The sequence below is a fragment of the Tamandua tetradactyla genome, chromosome 15 (assembly GCF_023851605.1).
Source record: "Tamandua tetradactyla isolate mTamTet1 chromosome 15, mTamTet1.pri, whole genome shotgun sequence".
NCBI lineage: Eukaryota > Metazoa > Chordata > Mammalia > Pilosa > Myrmecophagidae > Tamandua > Tamandua tetradactyla.
The window spans coordinates 3,231,126-3,247,552 of NC_135341.1; positions in this window are offsets into that span (position 1 = coordinate 3,231,126).

A 16,427-nucleotide genomic window follows, 5' to 3' on the forward strand; every position below is an offset into this window, starting at 1 on the left:
AATATAGTTAAGATGTCAATCCTATCCAAATTGATTTACAGATTCAATGCAATACCAATCAAAATCCCAACAACATATTTTTCAGAAATAGAAAAACCAATAAGCAAATTTATCTGGAAGGGCAGGGTGCCCCGAATTGCTAAAATCATCTTGAAGGAAAAAAACGAAGCTGGAGGTCTTGCACTGCCTTACTTTAAGGCATATTATGAAGCCACAGTGGTCAAAACAGCATGGTATTGGCATACAGATAGATATATCGACCAATGGAATCGAATAGAGTGCTCAGATATAGACCATCTCATCTATGGACATTTGATCTTTGATGAGTCAGTCAAGCCAACTCACCTGGGACAGAACAGTCTCTTCAATAAATGGCGCCTAGAGAACTGGATATCCATATGCAAAAGAATGAAAGAAGACCCATATCTCACACCCTACACAAAAGTTAACTCAAAATGGATCAAAGATCTAAACATTAGGTCTAAGACCATAAAACAGTTAGAGAAAAATGTAGGGAGATATCTTATGAATCTTACAACTGGAGGCGGTTTTATGGACCTTAAACCTAAAGCAAGAGCACTGAGGAAGGAAATAAATAAATGGGAGCTCCTCAAAATTAAACACTTTTGTGCATCAAAGAACTTCATCAAGAAAGTAGAAAGACAGCCTACACAATGGGAGACAATATTTGGAAATGACATATCAGATAAAGGTCTAGTATCCAGAATTTATAAAGAGATTGTTCAACTCAACAACAACAAAAAGACAGCCAACCCAATTACAAAGTGGGAAAAAGACTTGAACAGACACCTATCAGAAGAGGAAATACAAATGGCCAAAAGGCACATGAAGAGATGCTCAATGTCCCTGGCCATTAGAGAAATGCAAATCAAAACCACAATGAGATATCATCTCACACCCACCAGAATGGCCATTATCAATAAAACAGAAAATGACAAGTGCTGGAGAGAATGCAGTGAAAGAGGCACACTTATCCACTGTTGGTGGGAATGTCAAATGGTGCAACCACTGTGGAAGGCAGTTTGGTGGTTCCTCAAAAAGCTGATTATAGAATTGCCATACGACCCAGCAATACCATTGCTGGGTATCTACTCAAAGGAATTAAGGGCAAAGACACAAACGGACATTTGCACACCAATGTTTATAGCAGCGTTATTTACAATTGCAAAGAAATAGAAACAGCTAAAATGTCCATCAACAGATGAGTGGCTAAACAAACTGTGGTACATACATACGATGAAATATTATGCAGCTTTAAGACAGGATAAACTTATGAAGCATATAATAACATGGATGGACCTAGAGAACATTATGCTGTGAGTCTAGTCAAAAACTAAAGGACAAATGCTATATGGTCCCACTGATGTAAACCGACATTCTAGAATAAACTTGAAATATGTCATTGGTAACAGAGTCCAGCAAGAGTTAGAAACAGGGTAAGATAATGGGTAATTGGAGCTGAAGGGATACAGACTGTGCAACAGGACTAGATACAAAAACTCAAAAATGGACAGCACAATAATACCTAATTGTAAAATAATCATGTTAAAACACTGAATAAAGCTGCATCTGAGCATAGGTTTTTTTTTACTATTATTATTACTTTTATTTTTTCTCTATATTAAAATTCTATATCTTTTTCTGTTGTGTTGCTAGTTCTTCTAAACCGATGCAAATGTACTAAGAAACGATGATCATTCATCTATGTGATGATGTTAAGAATTACTGATTGCATATGTAGAATGGTATGATTTCAAAAAAAAAAAAAACCTTTGATTGCAGACTTAGGATGGATTGTTTGGTATGTGAAGAAAACTGTTAAAGAATCATAATAATGAGGGAACGGGTATGGGATGTGTTTGAGTCTTCCTTTCTTTTATTTTTAGCTTTTTGAGTATTGAAAATGTCCTAAAATTGATTGTAGAGATGAGCACACAACTGTATGATGATACTGTGATCCAACAACTGTATTCTTTGGATTATATAGTGTGTGAATATATCTCAATGAAATTTTAGTTATAAAATTTTTAAAAAATGGAAGTAGAAGTTCAGATTCCCCACATTGCTTCCATTGACACTGCTGGGGTAATTGAAAATGGGCTTGCTTCCAACAGGTGGAGCTGAAAGTCCTGGTACCCTCCTGGTCTTCTGTGATATCACCCCAGCAAGGGAATTGGATGTCTCATTGCAGCCCAGATAGGGTAGATGTTTTGCTTCTCCATTCAATCTTTTTCAGATAGGTTAGAGGTAGGGTCACACATTTTGTTTTCCCTTTGGTATTTGGTGGAAATATAGGAGTTTTGACCAAAAGTATCCTGTATTGCTAGGGTGCCTCTCTCATTTGTCTGTGCTTATTGGTGTTAGTAGATTGATAATTTCTCCAGGGCCCCATCTGGGATATATGAGGCAAAAGGAAAACCCTGTGAATTCACAACTGTGTCTTTACACAGGACCTGAAGTTCTAGCTGGTGTTCCTTCTTCTTTTCATTCTCCAGAAATTTTTTGTCTTTGTTTTAGGTAAAAAGCCTTGGGATTTTACTTGAAGTTATCAGCAATAATGAAGAATTGTACTTCTACCCTATATGTCAGGAGAGGGAAAGCATTAAATAAGTTTTTCATTTTATAATAATTGCAGATTTACAGAAAATTTATAATTCCATAACTCAGCCCATATCAAGGATCAGGATATAAGAGAAACAGAGGGGGATCTGATGGTATTTCAAGTTCTGATGTTCAATCTTGCTGCTACTATTTACTTTTTAGAGTCCTCAGAGAGTTGCTTCATCTATTCTGTGCAGAGTTTATAGCTGCCTTCAGTGGAAGAGACAGAGTGAAATGTGTTCACTCCATCTCACCTGGAACTAGAACTGAACTTCTGTTTTCCATTCTCATTCACTTCTAGCCCCCAGTGTCCTCAGATTTTCTTCTCTATCTCTTATCAATATCTATGCTTCTGATATGTGATCTTAAAAATGTAACAGTAAAAATGGAATGGTCATTTTATAACAGTAGAACGTGTGATATCATTTCTTCATCAAGGTTCCTATGACTCTGTGAAAAATATTTTAATCTAAATGCACTGCATGTTTTTTCTTATTAAATTGGAAAATTATTATTTAAATTTATAGGTTATTGGTTCTGTGAGCAATTATTAATGATTTCCAGAGAGTTCTGGTTATTCATATAGAAAAAACGTAGAAATAAGGAGAAATTTCCCAATGAAGACTTTTGTTTGCAGTGTGTCAGGTAACAATTCAATAGAATTTCAAATTCATATGCATGAAATTTGAAATATTCTACCAGGTGATTCTGGCAAACTAATCTGGTTGTGGTCATTCATGTAGTGTATGCAAACAGATATTATATCTGTTTAGATACAATACCTCAGAATTTTGACCTGCTTAATAAAAAATATTATCAACTATATAACAGATGCTATTTAAATCACAGTAAGCAAATTATTTATATCACATTTTTGTATTTTTAATAAAAAGCCATATCCTCACCTTAAACTACAAATTTTCAACAGTTGGACATCAGTATCTAACCTAAATTAAATTAAATATTTAATGAGATATCACTGAGTTAAAACACCTGAAGTCATAGACATGGATGGAAAGAAATCTATGCTGCACAACAATGTCTTAAATTGCTTAAATTGCTTGCATCTTCACCCTGAGTTTTTTTTATAAAATATAAGTATTTTGTGTCTTTGATTTAGTTAAATCCACTAGTTTCACTATTTTCATTACTTCTGAAATGGATTAGCGATCTATAGTTGTGAAAGCCCAAATTCTCTGTTCATTAATCAGAATGAGGAACAGCACTAAATTTCAAATCCTCTAAATTTATATCAAATCTCACTTCCTCTGGCACACAAAACTTGTTTGACTTGTAATCCTTTATTTCTAATCAAGTAAATTGTAGGAGCCAAGGGTTAATAGAAAACCTTCGGAATTTATTGGAAATGGCTGACTTCAAAGTGGCTTCAGCAGTAAACAGTGGAGACTTATCTGCTTACTTGGAGGACAGTCTGAGAGGGAGAGAATGTTTGTTTTTTCTTAAACCCCAAGATCTTGTTAGCTATCTCTTGTATATAGGGAGTAATAAACTGAAAAGTAGGCACTCTGTTTTATCACGAAATGCATGCTTGCTTTTAGTCACGTAAACCCTGCAGTATATAAGCAGGAGCTAGTTAAGAATAAAGTTTTCTGTTGTCTTTACTGCCTTAGCTTCAGACCCCCTGATCCCTTTCTCTCTTTCATTTTTACCTAAACACTCCTTAGGGTCATACCGGAGGCTAATAGATGGCTACCACAAAGGGACTCTAAGAAGGGAATACTCTGCCTTTGTGTTAAAGTATCCAAGGAAATTGAGTGTCTCTGGATGCTGAGGATTCACCACAGGAACAGACCTAGGTCATTGCTGTAAGTCTTTTGAAGTTTAAAGTAATTTTTAATTTCCTTGTAGCATTGGGGTAATGGGAAATCATAGCGGGTGAATGGAGGAGTATATTTGTGTGTTGAAAACATTGTTGAAAACTACAGGGGTCTCAATGAAGACTTCAGAGTCACTAGAGCTCTTTTCTTTAGTACAGAAGCATTGTTATTGGTTTCAGCCTCAAAGCTGTAATGTTTTCTATTATTATGATAGATTTGAAAGATAGCTTCTTTACTGTACCTTTAGCAGAGCAAAAATAAATAAATAAATTTCTGAGCTCATTCATAATGAACTGCCTTTATATAAAAATTCATATACACCTGAATCAAAAAATGCTCAATAGGAACAATGCAGAACAAGAGTCAGTATTCATTAATGGTTCCTATGGAATTGTAACAGATTGGTCCCCTAAGGGGTATGCAATTCAGGATTGTAGTTCTGATTCAAAGTGTTCTGTTAAGTTACTCTGGTTTAATCTAAATAATTATTCTACTGAAATTTTATACCAATGCTACAAATAAAATCTTGTGACAAGGAATGGGAATGGCAGCCCCATCTCCTTTTGTTAATTAGATCCTTGACAAATAGCAGTTTGGAAACTGGCTATGAGTTTAGCTCCTATTCATATATAAAAAGGAAATATATTTTCAGAACTTTAAAACTGAAAATTCTTATTAAAACTATATATTGATGTTTCAAATATGCATTAATTAAAATATTTTAAGTATTTAACATTATTTTAACAAATTTAATTTTGATGGTAACTATATGTGGTAAAATATTTGTTTAAAATAATGATTTAAGTATAAAAAATATGAATGATGCATTTTTATTGATAGGAAAAAGAGAATAGTTTTATCTTAAGATAAAATAACTGTTACAAAATGACAAAAATGTAGGACAAATCCTGAACTAATGCAATAATTGCCAAGGGTTTTTAAAAATGGAAATTGTTGTCAAAATCAAGAAAGATTCAATGAGCTTAAAATGACAATGTGTTCTTGGACTGTTAGCCTGTTCTAATGAAAATATATGAAAATATTTTCTAAATAATCAGTGTAAAAAGCAAAGAGTCTGTTTTATCAAAATAACATGTTAACTTTTATCATGTCATTATCTGTATAAAAAATAATGATTTTCTCCTGAATATCATTATACTGGCAAGAAACTGTTTCTTTTCTTGCCCCAAACCAGGTGGCTTAATCTATTAATCTAAGTAATACTACTATAAATGAATCTATTACTTGTTAAATAATATTCAAATCATATAAATACCTAAATTCCTTTAAGCCAAAATATTTTAATGCTTTGTCCAGTGTTTATATAAACCACATATGTATAAACTAAATTTATCCCAAAATAACCATGACTTACTTATGTTGCGAGCAGATCAGATTGAAAGCTAAATGCAAGGAAAAAATGTACCTGCGGGGTCTGTTCTGTTCACCTGATGTTGCCATTACATGCAACTGATGTTGCTATCACATGACCTTGGTAAGAAGCAATTGAAATGTGCACTCTAGCTGGGAGGACTGGCTATGGTCCCAGAAGGAGGTGTATTTTAATAAAAATATCTAGGTCCCAGGAAGCTCCTCTTGGTGCCTAGCCAGTTCCCAGAGGATCTAACTGGGCCCAGTCTTGTAAGAAAATTAGAATTTGGCCACTGTTTGGAGAAAATATCATAGAAACCACATGCAATAAATTTAAAATTACCAAAATGCACAGACAATTATAAAAACCTTCATTCCTGCATTTCTTTTCAATCAATCCAATGTATTTATTTAAAAATATTCAGTCATTTGCTATGGATATATGTCACTATTGATACTTTATATTAAAAAACCTGTTTGATATTTTACAGAAAAATTCTAATTTATTAAACAAAAAAGGCAGTTAACAGCTGCAGCTGAACAAAATTTACAATTAATTGAACAATGCACCCAGGAAGGACAGCTTATTCAAATAGATCTAGAAAAGCCTACTAATTTTGTTATTTTCTTTACCTTGCAATCTCCCACAGACCTATTTTGGCAAAATGGTGTTTTAAAATAAATTTTTTTTTACCAAATAATTAACAAAAATGTTTAAATACATATTTGCAAAAAATCATTTCTTTAATAGCCAAAGATCACCAAAAATGTTATCAATTAAAAAGTCATGACCCTAATTGCATAGTGTGTAATCTCACAAAGGAAAATGTTCAGAGTCTATCTTTAATACCTCTTGGCAAATAGCATTAAAGAATTTTAAAGGACAAATTAATAATCATTTGCCTATGTCAAAAATTTTATAATTTCTTAATCATGATAATGAATATGCAACTATATGATGATATTATGAATTACTGATTATATATATATAACAGAATAATGATATGTTGGAAATATTTTTGTTCTTTGTTGTTAAATTTTTTTAAAAATAAATAAATAAGCTTTTACAATTTCTAAAAAGAACACAATGGATTTTGCCTAAAATAATTCGGGCTTCCCCACTAGAAAAAGCCATTATCATCTTTACTAATGATAATAATAATGAGCAGGCTGCATATGTCACCCCAGTGGAAAACAAAAGCTAAAAAACACCTTATACCTTAGCCCAGTGCACTAAATTAGCAGCTGTATTTCAAATATTGCAAAGTTTTCCACAACCTCTTAATATTGTTTTTAATTCTAAGTATGTCTGCCAAACAGTTACTCACATTGAGGCAGTGTCTTTGTTTAAAGGAGATGAACTGTCCACAATGTCTTTACATTTACAAACATTAGTCAGAAGTCGAATTAATCCTCTTTTTATCATGCATATAAAAGCTCATACTAATCTTAAAAATCTTTGTCATTACAAAATCAGCAAGCAGATACTCTTGTGGGGATAATTCAAGATCCCACAGCATTTCACAAATTGACTCATATTAATAGCAAAGGACTGAGAAAGAAATTTCCATCTTTATCTAAACAGCAAGCTCAGGACATTGTTAGGACTTGAGCAACATGTGAACCTTTAAATGTACTCCCATTTGCATCAGGGGTTAATCCTCGAAGTCAAAAAGCAAATGAATTATGGCAAATGGATGTTATTCATATTTCACGTTTTGGTAGAATGCAATATGTACATGTTGTCATAGACACCTTTTCTCATTTCATATGGGCTACTGTATAATCTGGAAAATATTTCTGTCATGTTCAATCACATTTACTTAATGTTTTTGCTGTTATGGGATGTCCTCAATCTATTAAAGTAGACAATGATCCTGCTTATACAGGGAAGCAATTTCATAAATTTTATACTACTTTTCATATTACTCATATCAGGATTTCTACATAATCCCCCTGGGCAATAAATTATTAAATGAGCAAACTGGACACTAAAGTCTATGCAAATAAAACAAAAAGGGGGAGATGATGATCAGGAGGATGATGTTGTGAAAATAAGTACACCTAAAGATCAATTAGCAAAAGCACTATTTACTTTAAATTTTTTAAACATTTATGATAATTCATCACAGACTCCTACAAAACAACATTTTAGTAATTTGGAAAAGAAAAGTGATATGACTCAAACAGAACTGCAGCTGCAGCCAATCTATTGAAAGGATGCTAAGGATGATCTATGAAAACCAGGCATGATAAAGGTGTGGGGTGGGGGATTGGCTCTTGTCATTGCAGATGATGGAGGAGAATTGAAACTAAGTATTCCAATAATGAGCTTAAATGTACATAGTACATTTAAACCAATAAAAACACAGGTATTATCAGAATTGACTTTAATGATCAAATTAATTATTGTCTAGATGATAATCGCTACAAATATAATGGTATAGGTTGTTTAAGAATAAAATAATAGAAATATATATATATATATTTGCAACATATATATATATATGTTGCAAATGCTATGAAAAAAATTTGTGGGATATTGCAATATCAGACAAACTAAATGTTAGAGCTAGGAAAATTACATGGGCAAAGTGAGATATTACATAATGAAGAAAAAGTTAATTATCACTGAAAGGATCACAATCCACAGTATGTATTCATCTAACAACAGAGCTTCAAAATACATTAAAAAAATTGCCAAAACTTAAAGGCAAGCCAGACAAGTCTACACATATACTTGGGGATTTTATCATTCCTTCCTTAGTAGTGAATAGAATGAATATACTAAAATCCAGCAACCATATAGAAAAACCAAGGTTAACCATTTACGGGCCATACCAATCAAAAACAATGTGCTGGTTTGAAAGGATGTTTGTACCCTAGAAAAACCATGTTTTAATCCTAATCCTATTTTGTAAAGGTGGTCATTTCTTTTTTTTTATTAATTAAAAAAATTAACTAACACAATATTTAGAAATCATTCCATTCTACATATGCAATCAGTAATTCTTAATATCATCACATAGATGAATGATCATCATTTCTTAGTACATATGCATCGATTTAGAAAAAGAAATAGCAAGACAACAGAAAAAAAATAAAATGATATATAGAGAAAAAATAAAAATAAAAAATACAAAAATATATAAGAAAAAAAACAACTATAGCTCAGATGCAGCTACATTCAGTGTTTTAACATAATCACATTACAATTAGGTAGTATTGTGCTGTCCATTTTTTTTTTTTTTAGAAATCATACCATTCTACATATGCAATCAGTAATTCTTAACATCATCACATAGATGCATGATCATCGTTTCTTAGCACATTTGCATCGGTTTAGAAGAACTAGCAATATAACCAAAAAAGATATAGAATGTTAATATAGAGAAAAAAAGTAAAAGTAATAATAGTAAGAACAAAACAAAACACAACAAAACAAAACAAAAACCTATAGCTCGGATGCAGCTTCATTCAGTGTTTTAACATGATTACTTTACAATTAGGTATTATTGTGCTGTCCATTTTTGAGTTTTTGTATCTAGTCCGTTGCACAGTCTGTATCCCATCAGCTCCAATTACCCATTATCTTAACCTGTTTCTAATTCCTGCTGAACTCTGTTACTAATGACATATTCCAAGTTTATTCTCGAGTGTCGATTCACATCATTGGGACCATACAGTATTTGTCTTTTAGTTTTTGGCTAGACTCACTCAGCATAATGTTCTCTAGGTCCATCCATGTTATTACATGCTTCATAAGTTTATCCTGCCTTAAAGCTGCATAATATTCCATCGTATGTATATACCACAGTTTGTTTAGCCATTCTTCTGTTGATGGACATTTTGGCTGTTTTCATCTCTTTGCAATTGTAAATAATGCTGCTATAAACATTGGTGTGCAAATGTACGTTTGAGTTTTTGCCCTTAATTCCTTTGAGTAGATTCCCAGCAATGGTATTGCTGGGTCATATGGCAATTCTATATTCAGCTTTTTGAGGAACCGCCAAACTGCCTTCCACAGTTGTTACACCATTTGACATTCCCACCAAGAGTGGATAAGTGTGCCTCTTTCACCGCATCCTCTCCAGCACTTGTCATTTTCTGTTTTGTTGATAATGGCCATTCTGGTGGGTGTGAGATGATATCTCATTGTGGTTTTGATTTGTATTTCTCTAATGGCCAGGGTCATTGAGCATCTCTTCATGTACCTCTTGGCCATCCGTATTTCCTCTTCTGGTAGGTGTCTGTTCAAGTCTTTTTCCCATTTTGTAATTGGGTTGGCTGTCTTTTTGTTGTTGAGTTGAACAATCTCTTTATAAATTCTGGATACAAGATCTTTATCTGATATGTCGTTTCCAAATATTGATTCCCATTGTGTAGGCTGTCTTTCTACTTTCTTGATGAAGTTCTTTGATGCACAAAAGTGTTTAATTTTGAGGAGTTCCCATTTATTTATTTCCTTCTTCAGTGCTCTTGCTTTAGGTTTAAGGTCCATAAAACTGCCTCCAATTGTAAGATTCATAAGATATCTCCCTACATTTTCCTGTAACTGTTTTATGGTCTTAGACCTAATGTTTAGATCTTTGATCCATTTTGAGTTAACTTTTGTGTAGGGTGTGAGATATGGGTCTTCTTTCATTCTTTTGCATATGGATATCCAGTTCTCTAGGCACCATTTGTTGAAGAGACTGTTCTGTCCCAGGGAGTTGGCTTGACTGCCTTATCAAAGATCAAATGTCCATAGATGAGAGGGTCTATATCTGAGCACTCTATTCGATTATATTGGTCGATATATCTATCTTTATGCCAATACCATGCTGTTTTGACCACTGTGGCTTCATAATATGCCTTAAAGTCAGGCAGTGCAAGACCTCCAGCTTCATTTTTTTTCCTCAAGATGTTTTTAGCAATTCGGGGCACCCTGCCCTTCCAGATAAATTTGCTTATTGGTTTTTCTATTTCTGAAAAATAAGTTGTTGGGATTTTGATTGGTATTGCATTGAATCTTTAAATCAATTTAGGTAGGATTGACATCTTAACTATATTTAGTCTTCCAATCCATGAACACGGTATGCCCTTCCATCTATTTAGGTCTTCTGTGATTTCTTTTAGCAGTTTTTTGTTGTTTTCTTTATATAGGTTTTTTGTCTCTTTAGTTAAATTTATTCCTAGGTATTTTATTCTTTTAGTTGCAATTGTAAATGGGATTCGTTTCTTGATTTCCCCCTCCACTTGTTCATTGCTAGTGTATAGAAATGCTATAGATGTTTGAATGTTGATCTTGTAACCTGCTAATGTGCTGTACTCATTTATTAGCTCTAGTAGTTTTGTTGTGGATTTTTCCGGGTTTTCGATGTATAGTATCATATCGTCTGCAAACAGTGATAGTTTTACTTCTTCCTTTCCAATTTTGATGCCTTGTATTTCTTTTTCTTGTCTAATTGCTCTGGCTAGAACCTCCAACACAATGTTGAATAATAGTGGTGATAGTGGATATCCTTGTCTTGTTCCTGATCTTACGGGGGAAGTTTTCAATTTTTCCCCATTGAGGATAATATTAGCTGTGGGTTTTTCATATATTCCCTCTATCATTTTAAGGAAGTTCCCTTGTATTCCTATCCTTTGAAGTTTTTCAACAGGAAAGGATGTTGAATCTTGTCAAATGCCTTCTCTGCATCAATTGAGATGATCATGTGATTTTTCTGCTTTGATTTGTTGATATGGTGTATTACATTAATTGAATTTCTTATGTTGAACCATCCTTGCATACCTGGGATGAATCCTACTTGGTCGTGATGTATAATTCTTTTAATGTGTTGTTGGATACGATTTGCTAGAATTTTATTGAGGATTTTTGCATCTATATTCATTAGAGAGATTGGCCTGTAGTTTTCTTTTTTTGTAATATCTTTGCCTGGTTTTGGTATGAGGGTGATGTTGGTTTCATAGAATGAATTAGGTAGTTTTCCCTCCGCTTAGATTTTTTTGAAGAGTTTTTGAAGAGTTTGAGGAGAGTGAATTCTATCAAACATTCTTTCTGGAATGTTTGATAGAATTCACATATGAAGCCATCTGGTCCTGGACTTTTCTTTTTAGGAAGCTTTTGAAAGACTGATTCAATTTCTTTACTTGTGATTGTTGTGTTGAGGTCATCTATGTCTTCTTGAGGCAAAGTTGGTTGTTCATGTCTTTCCAGAAACCCGTCCATTTCCTCTAAATTGTTGTATTTATTAGCGTAAAGTTGTTCATAGTGTCCTGTTATTACCTCCTTTATTTCTGTGAGGTCAGTAGTTATGTCTCCTCTTCCATTTCTGATCTTATTTATTTGCATCTTCTCTCTTCTTCTTTTTTTCAATCTTGCTAAGGGCCCATCAATCTTATTGATTTTCTCATAGAACCAACTTCTGGTCTTATTGATTTTCTCTATTGTTTTCATGTTTTCAATTTCATTTATTTCTGCTCCAATCTTTGTTATTTCTTTCCTTTTGCTTGCTTTGGGATTAGTTTGCTGTTATTTCTCCAGTTCTTCCAAGTGGACAGTTAATTCCTGCATTTTTGCCTTTTCTTCTTTTCTGATATAGGCATTTAGGGCAATAAATTTTCCTCTTAGCACTGCCTTTGCTGCGTCCCATAAGTTTTGATATGTTGTGTTTTCATTTTCATTCACCTCGAGGTATTTGCTAATTTCTGTTGCAATTTCTTCTTTGACCGAGTCGTTGTTTAGGAGTGTGTTGTTGAGCCTCCACATATTTGTGAATTTTCTGGCACTCCGCCTATTATTGATTTCCAACTTCATTCCTTTATGATCCGAGAAAGTGTTGTGTATGATTTCAATCTTTTTAAATTTGTTAAGACTTGCTTTGTGACCCAGCATATGGTCTACCTTTGAGAATGATCCATGAGCACTTGAGAAAAAGGTGTATCCTGCTGTTGTGGGGTGTAATGTCCTATAAATGTCTGTTCAGTTTAGCTCATTTATAGTAATATTCAGATTCTCTATTTCTTTATTGATCCTCTGTCTAGATGTTCTGTCCATTGATGAGAGTGGTGAATTGAAGTCTCCAACTATTATGGTATATGAGTCTATTTCCCTTTTCAGTGTTTGCAGTGTATTCCTCACGTATTTTGGGGGCATTCTGGTTCGGTGCGTAAATATTTATGATTGTTATGTCTTCTTGTTTAATTGTTCCTTTTATTAGTATATAGTGTCCTTCTTTGTCTCTTTTAACTGTTTTACATTTGAAGTCTAATTTGTTGGATATTAGTGTAGCCACTCCTGCTATTTTCTGGTTGCTATTTGCATTAAATATCTTTTCCCAACTCTATTAGTTAGGGTTCTCTAGAGAAACAGAACCAACAGGGAACACTTGCAAATATAAAATTTATGAAAGTGTCTCACGTGACCGTAGGAATGCAGAGTCCAAAATCCACAGGGCAGGCTGTGAAGCCGACAACTCCAATGGATGGCCTGGATGAACTCCACAGGAGAGGCTCACCAGCCAAAGCAGGAATGCAACCTGTCTCCTCTGAGTCCTCCTTAAAAGGCTTCCCATGATTGGATTTAGCATCACTAATTGCAGAAGACACTCCCCTTTGGCTGATTACAGATGGAATCAGCTGTGGATGTAGCTGACGTGATCATGACCTAATCCTATGAAATGTCCTCATTGCAACAGACAGGCCAGCACTTGCTCAATCAGATGAACAGGTACCACAACTTGGCCAAGTTGACACCTGTCCCTAACCATGACAGTCCACCCCTTGTCAACTTGGCATATATATATATATATATATATATATATATATATATATATATATCACCTTAGACCATACTTAATTTCCAAATGAAAACAAATAAGCACACATTTTTTCTTTTACCTGACAATACTCAACTGTCCTGCATATAACTGGAAACACATTAAATCTCTCCAGAATAGCGTGCAAATCCTTGGGCAACATTCATTCTTAAACTTGATATCTTACAACTTAAATAGTATAACACAAACAAAACAGCATTACAGTCCTCGTTTCTGTAACTGATCACGTGGTCGAAGTTCATATTTATCACTATCTTCTTCCACTACCTAGTCCGTGTTCCCTTTACCCTCAGCAAGTCAGCTCAGCTGGCCATGGTTCTTTGCCTTGTGAGGTGACCAAAACCTTCATTCCTGAAGTTTCAGAGCCATTGGTAGTCCTGCCTGGATTGGGTTGTTGCAGGTTTCCATTGACTTTAATTACAGGAGATGCACTAGGGGATCTTCTGTATTCCAGGAAAACTCTTCTTTACCTCCATTGCGTAGTTGCAATCCTAGTTCACCTTAATAGTCAGGATCAATTACCCTAGTCAGTATAGTAATCCCCTTCCTTGCCTGTTGATTTAGAGGCATGAGAAGCTCAAATGGCCAGGTGGCAGTCTTAATGTCCAATTCAATGGAATCATTGTTGTGTCTCCTGGTGGGGGCACTCCGCCTTTTGGAGCTGAGGTCTGTAAACCACCAGAGCTCAAAGTTTCAGGGACAGTAAGCAAAAATTTTTCTAGTGGATCACTAGGGGTGATGGTGATTGGTGCCAAACCATTTCCACCTCTTGAATCCTGGCTACAGGAGAAACAGTACAATAGAGTGGACACTGATTCAGAGCATATACAGCCTCATGGAGAACATTGTCCCAACCCTGCAAGGTATTGCCATTTAGTTGGCACCACAATTGAGTCTTCAAAAGGCCATTCCACTGTTCCATCAACCCAGCTGCCTCTGGATGATGGGGAACATGGTACAATCAGCAAATTCCATTAGCATATGTCCATTCCTGCACTTGATTCACTGTGAAGTGTATTCCTTGATCAGAAGCAAAGCTGCATGGAATACCATGAAGATGGATAAGGCATTCCGTAAGTCCATTAATGGTAGTTTTAGCAGAAGCATTGCATACAGGGAGGCAAACTCATATGTGAAGTATGTCTATTCCAGATAAAACAAATTGCTTCCTCTTCCATGACAGAAGTGGTCCAGTGTAATCAACCTGCCACCAGAGAACAGGCAGCTTAAATCAGGGAATAATACCATATCGGGGAGTAAGTATGGGTCTCTGCTGCTGGTAGATTGGGCATTTAGCAGTGGCTGTAGCCAGGTCAGCCTTGGTGAGTGGAAGTCCATGTTGCTGAGCCCATGCAGAACCTCTATCCCTACCACGATGATCACTTTGTTCATGAGCCCACTGGGCAATGACAGGAGTGGCTGGGGAAAGAAGCTGACTGGTATCCACAGAATGGGTCATCTTATCCATTTCATTTTAAAACCTTCCTCTGCTTAAGTCACCCTCTGGTGAACATTCACATAGAACACAAATATCTTCATATTTTTTTGCCCATTCAGAAAGGTCTATCCATATATCTCTTACCCAGACCTCTTTGTTGACAATTTTCTAGTCATGGTCCTTTAAAGTCCCTGACCATCCAGCCAAACCATTAATAGTAGCCTATGAGTCAGTATATAAATGAACCTCTGGCCAATTCTCCTTCAAGCAAAATGAACAATCAGGTGTACTGCTCAAAGTTCTGCCCACTGGATTTCCCTTCGCCAATGTTCTTCAGGAACATCCAAGGAACGGGCTGCACTGCTGCAGCTATCCACTTTTGGATGGTACCTGCATATCATGCAGAACCATTTGTAAACCAGGCCATAGGTTTCTCTTCCTCAGTCAACTGATTGTAAGGAACACCCTAATAGACCATAGCTCTAGGCTGGGAAAGGAAATATAATGTGGCAGGAGTGGGTCCATGGGCATTTGGGCCAATTCTTCGAGTGCTGCTGTGCACACCCAACACCCAGCCCACGAGAGGCAACTCAGGTTTCATGGTAACTTGGTGGCCCATGGTTAAGCGTTCAGTCTCTACTAAGGCCCAGTAGCAGGCCAAAAGCTGTTTCTCAAAAGGAGAGTAGTTATCTGCAGCAGATGGTAAGGCTTTACTCCAAAATCCTAAGGGTCTGCATTGTGATTCTCCTATAGGGGCCTGCCAAAGGCTCCAGACAGCATCTCTATTTGCCACTGACACTTCCAGCACCATTGGATCTGCTGGATCATATGGCCCAAGTGGCAGAGCAGCTTGCACAGCAGCCTGGACCTGTCGCAGAGCCTCCTCTTGTTCAGGTCCCCACTCAAAATTAGCAGCTTTTCTGGTCACTTGGTAAATGGGCTGGGGTAGCACACCCAAATGAGGAATATGTAGTCTCCAAAATCCAAAGAGGCACAACTAGGCATTATGCCTCTTTTTTGGTTGTAGAAGGGGCAGATGCAACAGCTTATCCTTCACCTTAGAAGGGATGTCTTGACATGTGCCACACTACTGGAAAGCCAGACATTTCACTGAGGTGGAAGACCCCTGTATTTTTGTTGCATTTATCTCCCATTGTCTGACATGCAAATGCCTCACCAATAAGACTTGAGTAATTGCTATTTCTTGTGACTACCAGTGTGATGTCTCATGGGAAGGAAAAATGATTAAGCGTGATATACCAGAATGTGATATACCAGAAACGAACAGCTTTTAAATAGGGGAATTTATTAAGTTGCAAGCTTTACAGTTCTAAG